This window comes from Prionailurus bengalensis, chromosome E3 (genome assembly GCF_016509475.1).
Source record: "Prionailurus bengalensis isolate Pbe53 chromosome E3, Fcat_Pben_1.1_paternal_pri, whole genome shotgun sequence".
Classification (NCBI taxonomy): domain Eukaryota; kingdom Metazoa; phylum Chordata; class Mammalia; order Carnivora; family Felidae; genus Prionailurus; species Prionailurus bengalensis.
The window spans coordinates 25,184,252-25,198,348 of NC_057357.1; the positions used below are offsets into that span (position 1 = coordinate 25,184,252).

Sequence of the window (14,097 nt, forward strand, 5' to 3'; positions counted from 1 at the left end):
AGAAGCCAGCCATGCAAGTATAGGGGAAAAGCCTTCCAGCTTCTTGGACTAGCTAGTGCAGAAACTGGCTGAAGTGACTTTGGCAAGTTCCAGGGTCTGGGAAGAAAGGGGTGGGGTGGAAAGGGGGTAGGGAGGTGAGGGAGGATGGGAAAGAGGAGGCAGTAACAGCCAGAGCCTAGTGAGCAAAGAGGAAATGAAAAAAGTCTAGGTCAGAGAGGTAGAGGCTAGGCTCAGAACAGGTAGGCAAAATAAGAGCAAGAAGAAGGAAATAGAAAGTGATGCTCCTTTCTGATCAATTCTATTTCCTTTCGTAGAGTATTATCACTTACTGTTTTGCAGGTACTGTTGGACTGTTGGCAATTAAAAAAAAAAAAAGTTGCCCTGCTGAGAGTGGGAGAGGAGCCGTCTGTGGTCACCTGGGTCTTTTCTGGCAGATAAATGTCAAGCTGTGTTCAGAATTCAACAAAATGTTCAACTGAGAGCACACTTTTTCTCCTTAGAGGATTTTGTCTTGTATGCTATTTAAAATTGCATAGTGGGTACCCTGAATATGTTCTAGTAAATGAATCCTCCTTTGCTTCCAGCTGTGTATGAATTTAGGGTTGAAGGTTGGGCAAGTGATAATAATATAACCCCGTTGGTCTACAAAGATGTCCATCAGGATCTAAGTTTGAAGTTGTTTTTTGTAGGGAGGCAGGTTTTATGTTGCAACATTTCCACTCTTGTCTGGTCTGCCTGATGACTAATAACACTGAGCTGAGGTGTAGGTTGGTGCTAAAAGTTCACTCGGTGGATTACAGTAGATAAATGACCATTGTGGGCTGAATCCCACTATGTCGGCATCTTTGGGCTGGCATGTAACCAGGGGATGTAACCTACTTTTGCCTTCTGTTGGGGCCATTCATCTCCAATAGTCAGCTGCTTTTCAGCCTCACCTTGACCAGATTGTCCACTTGAGAAGCCCAATCAGGACTCCTCCTTGATTTGGCCCTCTTCTGCCATGTCACAGTGGGCTGAAACAGAAAGAATACGCTGTTTTCTTCTTTTGAACCCCACAACAGTGACTAGTGTGTTCTTTGAGTGAATTGGCCCTTTGAGCCATGTGGTTGAGAGACTTAAATGTTGCTTGGGCTGTTTGTAGTAAAGTCGGTATTAGAAATGCTAAGTAAAACCTTTTAGTGTTTGGGGGAAAACAAATCTGAAATTGAGGACTTGTCACCTGTTTTAAGTTCTGCTACTTTAGTAGAATTGGTAGGTGGATTGCCAGAACTAACGAATAGGGCTTGCTGGGCAGTCCTCAGGGTAATGAGGGGGGTGGAATAGAGCCTGGTACTGAATTACTGAATTCCGACTTGAATACCAATGGAAAGTCTTTTAGTTAGCAAGCAAGTGACTGAAGTGAACAGCTAGGACCAGGAAAACAATAGACTCCACTCTTCTGTACTGCAGACTAAGTCAAAGATTGGAGAACTGATGATATATATATAATATATATAGGTTAAATATATAGGTTAAATATATATATAATATATATAGGTTAAATATATATATATATATATATATATATATATATATATGTCTAGGTTAAAGAGTTTTGGACTTTGTATGCTAATGCTGGGCTTCAGATGCTCTGGCCAATGGATTATTAAGCTGTCTACTATTCATCTTCATTTCAATGGCTTATTATAACTCAGGTATGAAAATATCCTGTAGGTTGAAATATTATCAGCTAGTTTGTAGACTAGTGGCTCTTTTCTAATTTCTGAAAGGGGGTGGATATGTAGGAGGGGACTTGAACATGGGGAGAAGCCATTGACTCCTACGTTGGCCACTGATTGTGTTTGGGGAAAGAATCCACCAATCTAAATGAATGTGGAGTCTTGGAGTTGAGCTGGCCTTTTAATCTAGGGTACCAGTTGATTTCTTTCTTGAACTTTGGGGTCTTTTGGACAAACTCTTCTGAGAGGTGGGCAACCTAGGAGGCCAGTTGATGCCACTTAGTTTTGGAGCTGTATTGCAATAGACTTAAAATTAATCTGATTTTGCTGTTTTGGTATCTGTGCTGTAGTAAGAGTTAATTGTACACTGGCTGCCAGTTGTTTTGAGGTGAAGATGTGGTAACTCAGATTGAAACAATGGTAATTACGTGGTAACTCCTATTTCCCCAGCTCTTGATAACTTACAATTACTTCTTTGTGTCTCTTTACAGATGTTGATACCAGTGAACCAGGATCAGTTCTCCCTAAATGTTGCACAGTGTTCTGAAGCTCTTTGTACAAAGGACCAGTGAGTTTGAGTTAGTGTCTTTCACTTCAAATCTAGTTTCACTGGTTCTTGTGTCTGTTTTTCTAGGTGATGGAAGGTCTTATTTCTTTTGGGAGAACAAAGAGATTATCACAGTACCTCACCATTTAATTAACGATTACAAAGTATAACTCAACATATTAATTTAATAAAATAATGAGAAAAAGGGTTGGAAGCTCAAACTTCAAATTCTTTGAAGTTGTGATGTGCTGAAAGGAAAAAATGGGAGGGGGAAAGAAAGTCCCACATGATCTTCTTTTAGATGTGTGTGAATGAAACTTTATTTAAATACTGTACATCAGAATAGGGAAGATCAGTAAGTCAGTGTTGAGATGGTGATTAGCCCTTGTGGCAAAATAAGCCACCTATGGCCAGTGCCCATATACCAGCCTGAGTGCATGGAAAGGTAGGCATCATGTTAATGACTCCTCCTGACTTCCTGAGGGTGTGGCTTTGCTCAGGACTATCCTTTGAGCTGTGCTGTGTTGTTGGGTTTTGGGCTGAATTGCAGTGTGGAAGCTTAGATTGCTATAGGAAACATTCTCTTTGTCCCTGTTGTGCCATGCTCTGCTGGAGGGCTCAACCTGAGGACTTGAGGACCGGAAATAATTCTGTAACTGAGGCCAGACCAGATATGACTGACAGAGGATCTTGGATAGTACCCCCTGCATAGTGTAGGACTTCTGTTTTTGGAGAGTTGTTTAGCATCTTTTGTAGCTACTGCCCCAGTCTCTGCTTGTCATTCTAGGAGACAGTGTGCTGGAAAGACTTGCCTCCCCTTATTTTATTAATAGATTGCTTCCACCTATCAGGACAGCAGGGTTTGGTTCTAGTTTTTAGTTCTTGTTGGTTGATGAAGGGTTTGGTCTCTCCAGTGTTGGCTTAAAGTGGGTTGGTGTGTGATCTATAATTTTGATTCTGAGTAAGAGTCAAGTGATAGCATTTAATGTATTGAATGCAGTTCATTCCTCTTTCTCCAGTTTAGGAAGAAGCCGGAAAAAGACCCTCAAAGAACCTTACTATCTGGTGTGGTGTTTGTTTCAAACTGGGCTCTGTGGAGCTCTTGTGGGTCGTTGCTGGAGTACATTTGTGGTTGGGATGAGGGAGTTTTGCTGTCTCCCTTCCATTTCAGCCCACTGTGCTTCACTCTGTGAAAGTTAACTTTAATATTCTCTTATATTGGGCTTCCACAGAAGATTTCAATGGAACAAAACGTTCTGAGACCAAAAACAGGTTGAAAAGTGGTGATTTAGTCGGGAAATGGAAATCTAGAAAGGTTACAGTAAACTTGCTTGAAGTTACAGAGCGGAGTACTGGCAACTATAGGACTAGAATCGGGCCTTCTTTGTGCTAATTTTGTTTTCTCATTTACTTTACTTCATATGTGTCTTTGTAGGCACTTTGTTTGAGTTGAATTGAAATCCTTGCTGCTTGGTCTTTTATATATTCTTAGTTCTTTACTCAAACATTTTGTCACAAACTGCTGTTCTTTCAGAGAAGACTCCTTATAACCACCTTTGAAGCATATGCGAAATGAGGCTATAAGTGAGTAATGGCACCTGTAAGTAGCTGGCCCTTTCTCCTCAGTATTCCTGAAAGTGACAGTAGTTCTCTCAAATAGGAGTTGAGGCTTTATCTCTGTAATTTCTTAAGCCAGTGGGCTGTAGAGAATACCTATTCAAAATGCTGAACCAAATACACTACTTCCTTTTCCCAGTGACTTGCCCTGGAATCCGAACAGGAAAACCTGGGTATATCCATTGACAGAACAGTTTTAGAACAGCTCTGGGAAAGAACTACAATGGCCACATTCCTTTTTTTTTTTCTTTTTTTCTTTGTGAAGCAAATTTGTTTTCAGTTAAACTCTAGCTTTATATCTACTTGATTACCTAGTGGCTGCTCTTTAAACTGAAAGGGAAGGGTAGGAATCCACTGCAGTGAGGGCTGGCACTCTAGTAGCCTGGGTTCTAGGTGGCAGGATCGTGGATACGCTGGAATTCCCAGGTCCTCAGAGGAGACATTTTTCTCAGTTCGAATGACACTTTGTTGCTTCCGAGTAGAATTCAAAAGTGAGAAGTGATAGAGTGAATGCCCTGTTTCCATTTTTTAGAATGTTTCCATGGTTCTTTTTCTCTAGTAAATTAGTTTTTTTTGAAACAACTAGTCATTTGTTCAGTCATTTACTCAAAACAGTTGGTTATGGCTAATGCCTATGGTAAGGAAAAGTTTGCGGGTTTCCTAACATTTTATGAAAGAGAAAAGTCTAAAGACTTTTGAAGGCTTTTATTTTATTTCATTTTATTTTATTTTATTTTATTTTATTTTATTTTATTTTATTTTATTTTATTTTATTTTACTGTTTATTTACTTGGGGGGGGAGGGGCAGAGAGAAGAGAGAGAGAGAGAGAGAGAGAGAGAGAGAATCCCAAGCAGCCTCCCCCAACACAGCGCTCAGTCCCACAAACCCAAGAATATGACCCGAGCTGAAATAGAGCTGAAATCAAGAGTCGGAAGCTCAACTGACTGAGCCACTGAAGTGCCCCCTGAAGGCATTTATTTAAAAAAAAAATTTTTTTTTTTCAACGTTTATTTATTTTTGGGACAGAGAGAGACAGAGCACGAACAGGGGAGGGGCAGAGAGAGAAGGAGACACAGAATCGGAAACAGGCTCCAGGCTCTGAGCCATCAGCCCAGAGCCTGACGCGGGGCTCGAACTCACGGACCGTGAGATCGTGACCTGGCTGAAGTCGGACGCTTAACCGACTGCGCCACCCAGGCACCCCTGAAGGCATTTAGATAGGTGGGTTCAGTGGTGGAAGAAGAGGGTGTGTAGGGAAGGACTTTGGGAAGGCGAGGTGGTCAGGGTGGTGGTAGTGGTATTGTGGACTGGGTGTATATATAGGGTGAAGAGAAATGTCCATTGGTGGTCCAACTGGGAAAGGGTAGAAAACGCTAACTATGGCACTTAGGGGGGGAAGAGTGGGTAGGGAAGGAGCAGGCCCACAAGATTGCCCAACTTCAGGGAACAGTGTTCCCAAGGAGAGGGACGGGGAACCTGTGGAGTTGGGTAATCCAGGGGCCCTGACCAGGTCTCTGACCACAAGTGTTCTCTCTCATTACTGGAAAGTATATTTCTGATGGGGAGGGGTGAATGCAGGGATGCAGTATCTGGTTTGACCAGATTGGTCTTAAAGATTGCTTACTGAGTGCTGGCCTAAGTTTTTTGAGATCTCTGTCTCTTTTGATTTTACTTTTGACAAATCAGAAGTTGGTAAACAGGAGGGAATGTAATGTCCTTGGTCACATTAGAGTTTGGGTAAAAGTACAAATGAAGCAAATACTAGGGGGTGGTGATTGTCATTTAGCATCATCTGCTATCCAGAGGGAACAGTTAATGTAAACTATCGAGGTAATTCGTGATTCTCTCATGGGAGAGAATCTCATGGAGACTATAATAAATGTGGAATAAATCACAACTTAAATTATTAAAGAATAATCATTTTTGGTTTCAATTTCTACAACATTCCATGTTTTCTTTAGCAGGTCAAATTAGTCCATGAGCTTTCTTCTTTTAAAAGAAATTTTATTCTACCAGGTACCTGCAGATCTGTCCATAGAGCCATATTTTCTGCTTGCACTGAAAATGTCAGGTAGTGCTCTGAATTGGTGACAGCTATAGATTTAATGATTAGATCAAGCAGGGAAGTGGCTTCTGAGCACCAGTTAGATTGGTTTTAACGTAAACCTCTTTTTCTGAGGTTATTAATTATGTTCCAACAACAATTCTCTGACACAACCTGAGTGTCCAACAATTCAATTCTGACACAAACTGCCTGGAGTGAGTGCATACCCCACAAGTTAATGTTTCAGTCTCATAAGATTGCCCCACTTCAGATAACAGCCACAAGTATCAGGTAGCCCCAGAGTACCTGCACTGCTGCCTGACGGGCTAAAAATTTGGGGTTCCTCACAACCTCCCTCCCCCAGGTTCAATAATTGCCAGAACATTTGACTCACAGAACTGGGGAAAGTGTATTTATGATTACAGTTTCACTATAAAGGATACAAACCAGGAACAGCCAATTGGAAGAGGGGCATAAGACAAGATCTGAATTGGTACAGCTTGCATGTCCCCCCTTGGTTATTGCTGCCTCCCAGTACACCAGTGTGTTCACCAAGCCTGGAGCTCCCCTAGCCTGGTTTTAGTTTCAGTTGAGGTTCCTTGATGTAGTCATAACTGATTGAATCATCAGCCTGGTGATTAAACTCCAGCCACCCTTTGCTCCCCTTCCCTGTGGTCTGGAGATGAGGCTGAAAGTTCCAACCTTTTAATCTTGTGTCTGCTCTTTCTGGTGAGGCCAGCCTCTGCCTTGAAGGTGTCTAAGGGCCCACCCTGAGTCACCTCATTAGCATAAGTTCCAGTGTGGTCCAACCAGGATCCTTATGAATAACAAAGGACACGTCTATCTGTAAGGACATACCAAGAGTTTTAGGAGCTCTGGCACAAACTGGGGACAAAGACCAAATATATTTTTTTATTCTACTACACTAATAATCCAGCTTTGCATTCCATAAGTAGATGCTACCTAGAGAAGGCTACCTAAAGTTAATTTAGGTGAGAAGTAACAGTATGCATTTACTGTTAATTTGATGGAGGTTTTGGTCAAGAGAGTGCAAATTAAATAGCTTCAGATTACAAAAGAACAAACTTCTCCCTCAGTCAATATGAAATGGCATACTCAGAATGTGTTATAGTTTCTTGGATTTCACAGATGCTGTAGCTCTAGACTTGCCTAGTGCAAGAAATGAGCTCCCTTAATAAGAAATCAATTACACAATATTCATGTTTTCTTTTGGTGTGACGTTAAAAAGATTCAGGTGTACGTAGTGCACTGGTTAAGAGCATCAGCCTAGTCTGGGTTTTAGTCTGAACTTTACCACCTACTTAAATGTTGATCTTGGATGAGCCACTTAACATCTCTAAGTCTCATTTTTATATTTTTCATGTATAAAGGGAGGATAATCATAGCAAATACTTGTAAGTCAGTAAGACAGTCCATTTGAAGGCTTTGGCACCGTGCCTGGCATGCGAATATATATGTGTGTGTGTGTGTGTATATATATATATATATAATCTAAGAACATCAGCTGTTATTAGCTATGTGCATACATAGCTAAGCTCACCTGGGTTGGCACGTCCCAAGGGGCCAGGAACTATATCATTTTACTTCCTTTTATAGGGAGACATATAGGACAGCGTATAAAACATTGCTGGGCACACAGTAGACACAGGTTATCTGTCACTTGAAAATAAAACCTGCTCTGGGTATCTGGGAAGTATAGGAGTGACTCTGTGATGGAAACTTCCAGCCCATTTCCAGAGCTGGCCTAAAACTAAGAGATGGAAAATCTCCCTGAAACTATAGAGCATGCAGGAGTCTAGCAATGGGCACTGGGGCTCAGTAGCAAAGGTACTGTTAAACCAAAAAAAAGGGAAACTGATCCAGGAGACATTTTTATCTTTTGCAGTATACCTTGAGTGCATTGAATTGGGCATAATCACATGAGACTTTGGGAAGGAAACAGCAAGTCTATTTCAGCCAGTCTAGAAAAACCTTGGAGAGTCAGCTAGCCAAGTACTATGTTGTGTGTGTGCTTCTCAGAGAAAGTGAAAAGCCCAGATACACTGGTAAAGGGCTTACCAGCTGCTTGAGGTTCAGTTGTTGGTGAACTCCCCTAAGGCCAGCTCTCTAATTCTCCCTGTAGCTCACCCATCTGGAGATTCTACTCTGGTGGGACCACCACTGGACTTAGATCCTAGTCTGGGCTCCACCACCAGTTATTCTGTATTTTTGAGCAAGTTACAGGCCCTCTTTGAGTCTGTTTCCTTAACTGTGACATAAAGGATTTGAGATGAAATCACTGTTTCGCACAGTGTGGCTTTGGTTATATTTTTAGTGTATATGCTGCTGAAATGAGCACGCAAAAGTGTTTTTTTTTGTACTATTGATGGTACATAAGATTTTTGGTGGTACACAGATGAGACCTTTTTGTTTACTAGTTCTGTATTTTACTGTGTATTAATGAAAACAAAACTAGCATGCCCAGACCTGTGACTTCATGGATAGTGTTGCTTAAGATAATATTAAAGTGGATATGATTTTTTTATGCTTTTAAGAAAAATATTGGGTGAACAATAGTTGATGGTAAATGGATATGTAAGATCATAAAGGCTGTCTAGGAAAGGCTGAAGTTTGTAATTCTAAGGTTCATTAATTCTGCTCCAGTGCCACACCTTCATGAAGTCCTCTGGGGGACACAGCAGAACAGGTTCAAATTTGAGTGGATTTAAAGACTTGCCTCACTCAAGCAAATTGACAAATTTCTATTTCTGCATTCATGGTGAAGATATCTGTAAGTAGGCTGTATAGAATTTAAAATATTGTAGATGTTAGTAGTGGTGGCTTTTTTTTTAACGAATGAAAAATAAGTAGTAATGCTTTCTCTTTCACTCTAAGCAGTTTTCCTACAACCTGGATTGATCTTTTTTCCTTTCACTTTTTGAGGTTGGGACTCCCCATAGAAGCAGCTAGGATTCTGACCTATTCTGTTGGGGAGGGAGAAAAAGCCAACCCTCGTGCTCTCTCTCACTCTTACTTATTTATTTATCGATCTATCTACTTACTATTTATTTATTTATTTATTTATTTATTTATTTATTGCCAGCCCTCTCTCTTGAATGCATGCTAGTGCATGTATTCTAGGTTCTGGAAGGCTGAGGCTGTGCCCTATCTTAATCTTACTGGTAACTTCTTTAAAGGTATAGTGTGACACCTGCCCTAAAATGAAGTTAAACACGGAGACAAGCTTTATTTAAAATTTTATTTCACTTTTGTTTTATTGGCTCATAACTCAATGGGGGTCTTGAGAAGTAAACTGAGCAATGGTTTAAAAAAAAAAAAGAAAGAAAGAAACAAAAGTATTGTGGGAGGTGCTTTCTTTTTAAGTAAAACCCTAGAATAAAACTGAAATCTTGATTGCATAATAGGAGCCAAGAAAGTTGCTTTCACATGTAGTCTGTTTTCTTGAGATTGTTTTTTTGTTTTGTTTTGAACCTTAATTACCTGTGTTCCCTTGACATTTTCTGTGTATCTTCACACTGTCATCTTTCATTATCTACTTTGCTTGTTGGCCAGTGTTCTGCAAGTGATAGTGTTCTGTAATTACTTCAGCATAAAGGCCCATGCATCTGGTATAGTTCCATGTAATAGTTTAATGTTTCAAATTGTAATTTAAAAGAATTGCTATAAAGATGGTTCCGTGTCTATTACCTTTCGTGCTATGTGTTATCTAGTCAAGATGAGGTCAAAATTGAGCACAGTGGTGACAATGATGTAGCCCAAGATGATTTTCCTCCTTCATTTATTTAATACAGAGTTTCTACTTGGTTTCATAATGAGAAACTCTTCAGATGTTTCCCAACTGAGGTAAATCTAACGTTCCAAGCCACAAGCCCTCAATACTTGGTAAATTTTCGTTTTGTCATTCATACAGTTTTGTCTCCTGAGAGAAGTGGTGACTTGCGGTATTGGGCACACTGGGAAAGGGAAAAAGCCTTTACTCAGGCCTATGATTTTGCAGGATTAAAAAATCTTTTTTTCTCCAGTAAAATCTGTTTCATGACATAGATGACATTCATTCTTTGTGCAGATTCACAAGACTACCTTACTCATTGTAGATGTCTTTCAGAGTCCATTTTCCTTGGCGCAGAGTTTAGTCATTACTTATATATTATTGCTGGTGAGTCGGGGGAAATCCTAAAAGGGGATGGAGAGGAGTCGTGACATTTGCCCTTGGTCTGTAGACTAGGATTTGCAAAGCTAGAGTGAGGTTGTTTATTTCTTTCTCTTCTTGGAAAATTGCCATTGGATCAATGAGTCTTGGTTAAGATATCTTGTGGGCAGCTGAGTCGTTGGGCCTTTAAAGATGAGAGCCCCATGAAATACTATTCTTTCCCAGTCATACAAATAATTATCTCCATGGTAGTAGAATCTCCACAGAAGTGTAAGCATTCAAGATCACACATTTAAAAAGATAAAATGTAATTTAGAGTCAGAATGAAAGATGTACAAACAGTGGTAGAGTTCCAAACCTTCTCAAGTCATTCTTCCATGTTTCCAGCACTTACTGGAAGTAAGACGACTTACTCTGGTGTTCTCATGGAAGACTAACATTTTAATTCTTGTTGGAAATTGAACTTTCATGGTAACTTGAAGTAAAAAAAAAAAATAATAATTGCCGGCTTTAACTCTTAACTCTAAACCTCCCTAATCAAAGAACCAGAATTACTTAGTTTGTCAGGGCATTTGCTTTTCTAAGTTCCAGCTCAAAACCATTGCTCGGCCTAGCAGAAAGAGATAATAAAATGTTATGCAACAGGTAAAAATCTTTCCAGTTGCCTTTTCCCCATTTGGAAGGATACAGTTTTTCCTTCCCTCTGTGTAGTTTGGCCTAAGTTTCCCCTCAGTCTGATTTGTCGCTTTACTATTTGCATACAATGCTTAAGTTGACTCCCTCAACACCAAGTTCTGCAGGTCTTCTACATTTAATGCTTCTGACTCAGCCCAATGAAGTGAAAGAGCTTTTGATTACAGTCGCAGCTTAACAGAACAAAACTTTTATTTTTAATTTTTTTAATGTTTATTTATTATTGAGAGACAGAGCATGAACAGGGGAGGGGCAGAGAGAGAGGGAGACACAGAATTGGAAGCAGGCTCCAGGCTCTGAGGTGTCAGCACAGAGCCCGACGCAGGGCTTGAACTCACAAACCGCAAGGTCATGACCTGAGCCGAAGTCGGACGCTTAACTGACGGAGCCACCCAGGCGCCCCAACAAAACTTTTAAAAACACACTGTTAATAGCACTCTCAGTTTCCAAACAGATGCAAGATATTCTAAGAACCATCCTATATAGTTTTCAAATTAGACGTATATGAGAAGGGGACCAGCTTTCCCAGACAGGATGTGGATCATTCATAGGGAACTTCTGAAACTCAAAACTAGCTTTGTAACCTAGAAAAATTTGGCCTTCAGATTAGATGCTTTCACCATTGTATTCAAAATGAAGTGTGTGTGGTCTGAATTTTTCTTAAAGGACTGACACTAGGATTGGATGCACAACATGTGTTTATAGGTTGCCAGCTATTCATTCCGGTACATTTAAGTGCCTTTTGTGTATCTTGTTCTTAAGGCCCTTATGATGTGGTAGGAAAAGTGACATAAGAACAACTAGAAAATGTAAAACCGTTGCCAAAAAATATCAGTGCCATAAATGAAGATGTGGAGGGGCAGAAAGGCTCTAGGTCAGCTTGAAGGAGTCAGGAGAGGAGTCCTGTGGGAGGTAAAAATCTCAGCTGAGCTTGACAGACATAGACCAGAGAGTGAGATGGCGTTCAGTAGAGGTAACAGGATGTGTAAACCTAAGCATGAGAAGCCGTGGCATTTTGGGGAATGGCAGGTGTTTATGGCTGAGGGATGGGGAATATATGAGATGGGGAGAATGACAGTAGTTGAGGCCAGACTCAGAAGGGCTTTCTTTGTATGCCTTATTGAGTTTGGGATTGTGTTTTGTAGGTGAAGGGGAACTATTAAATAATTTTGAGTAGGGACGCAGCATAGTCAAGTGTGTGTGTGTGTGTGTGTGTGTGTGTGTGTGTGTGTGTGTGTAAAAGATCATTCCAGTGACAGTGTGAAAGAGGTTGGAGGGAGCAATCCCAGAAGTAGGGAAACTATTTGTGAGGGTGCTCCAATAAAGATGTCAGGGGCCTGAACTGTAGAATTACTGAGGATGGGTAGATAGTCAAGAGTAAGAATTTACAAAGTCGGCCTTAATCTGATAAAACTTTATTGTTTGGATGTCCCGCATGGGTCAGTAGGCTGAAGGGTGCCCTGTTCTATACAGTCACTCAGAGGCCCAGGCTAATGGAGATTCCACTCTTGTGTACTATCTTGGTAACCATGGCAGGGGAAAAGATGGCTGAGATGTCACGTGCCAGCTCAGTGTTTAGGGTTAGAAACGGTAAGAATCACAACTGCCTACAGCTCATTGGCCAGAAATAGACACATTTCCCCACCTCACTGAAAAGAACCTGGGAAACTGGGGGAGCAGATGGACCATTTGGTGAGCTTTTCTGTGCCACAGTGTAGGGATTTGGGTAAAGTGGGTTTTTTCTGAGATTATTTCAGTGTATCAGCAGTACCAACTTCGTAGGGTAGATGTGGGGATTAACTGCTGTCATGACTCTAAAATGCCTAGTATTCTGTCTGGCACAATAAGGCTATTGAAGGGGACCTTTAAGTTTGATCTTGAGAGTTTCTCACTGTGGGTCATATCTAGTGAGTATAATCAAAAGTTAAAAACCAAATTAAAGAAAAGGAATAAATTATAGTGCATCCTAGAAGTGAGGGTAAGGTAAATATTGCTTCATGAAACTTTTGAGTTATATGTGTATTTACATGTGTATTTGGTCAGGGGGTAGTGTTCATTCTCACTGAAGGCTGCAGTTAAAGTGGAAGGCACTGATCTTGTTCTGTCTCTCATTTCACAGTAACTGAAAGCTTATACATACCACACAAAAAACTATTCATTTTATTTAAAAAATTTTTTTTTAAGAATTTATTTTGGGGCGCCTGAGTGGCTCAGTTGGTTAAGCGTCTGACTTTGGCTCGGGTCATGGTCTCATGGTTTGTGGGTTCAAGCCCCACATTGGACTCTGTGCTGCCAGCTCAGAGCCTGGAGTTGTTTCAGATTCTGTGTCTCTCTCTCTCTCTGCCCCTCCCCTGCTCACACTCTGCCTGCCTCTCTCTAAAAAATAAATAAACATTAAAAAAATTTTTTTTAAGATTTTATTTTATTTGAAAGAGAGGTGAGAGCACACACGGGGGACGGGGAGGAGAGAGAGAATCCCAAGTAGGCTCCATGCCCAGTGCAGAGCCCGACACGGGGCTCAGTCTCAGGACTGTGAGATCATGACCTGAGCCGAAATCAAGAGTCAGACACTTAACTGCCTGAGCCACCCAGGCACCCCTAACGATTTTATTTTTAAGTAATCTCTGTACCCAACTTGGGGCTCGAACTTACAACGCTGAGATCAAGAGTTGCATGTTTTACCTACTGAGCCAGCTAGGCACCCCAAAAAACTATTTTAGTATGGTTTTTGAAAGAGTTAGTTTAAATTTCCATATTTTAAAAACTGTGGGTTTGAAAAGCATTATCCTTAATTATGAAAAACAGTAAAACATGGGTTTGAATTTTAGCTTTGCCACTTGCTAGCTGTGTGCCCTTATATAAGTTATTGGTATTTTCTGTGTCTTAGTTTTCTCATCTATAAAACAATGATAATACCTACCTACTAGGGTATGATTGTTGGATTAGTGTAAAATGTTTTGAAAATGTTGGGTGGTACATTGTAAAACTCATGTAAGCATTTGTGGACGTGATTGTGTAAAACTGGCTAGTACCATGCATGTAGGTAGATTTGTGCGGTGTGCTTGGTACAAAGTAGGTGCTTATTCTTTAGAAAATGTTTGTTAGGTGCCAGTTAGCTCTTTTCACGTTACCATGCACACTCCCTGCCTTCTTAGAACTTGTAATCTAAGATGTAATAATAATAATATCCTTTATCTTCTGTGCACGTGTTATTTTTGGCTATCTGCTTTGGTGTCATGAATGTTTATGTTCAATAGGATAAAGGATACATAATGCATTCAAGCTTTGAATGCATAATAGAAATAA

At 40.5% G+C, this 14,097-nt stretch overlaps 1 protein-coding gene across 5 annotated transcripts in view; it reads left to right on the forward strand.

The window, feature by feature from the left end:
* The window catches only part of DCUN1D3 (defective in cullin neddylation 1 domain containing 3), a 39,472-nt gene that overhangs the window by 2,630 nt on the left and 22,745 nt on the right, over window positions 1-14,097 (forward strand). For 3 of the 5 annotated variants that reach the window (XM_043560362.1, XM_043560359.1, XM_043560361.1), the window contains exon 3: window positions 2,210-2,296. The exons of 1 other annotated variant lie outside the window; for it this stretch is intronic. The gene's annotated coding sequence lies outside the window, so the exon portion shown is untranslated. Of the gene's footprint in view, window positions 1-1,583; window positions 1,695-2,209; window positions 2,297-14,097 lie in introns of those variants that run through there. One more of the 5 variants, XM_043560363.1, reaches the window with a different exon arrangement.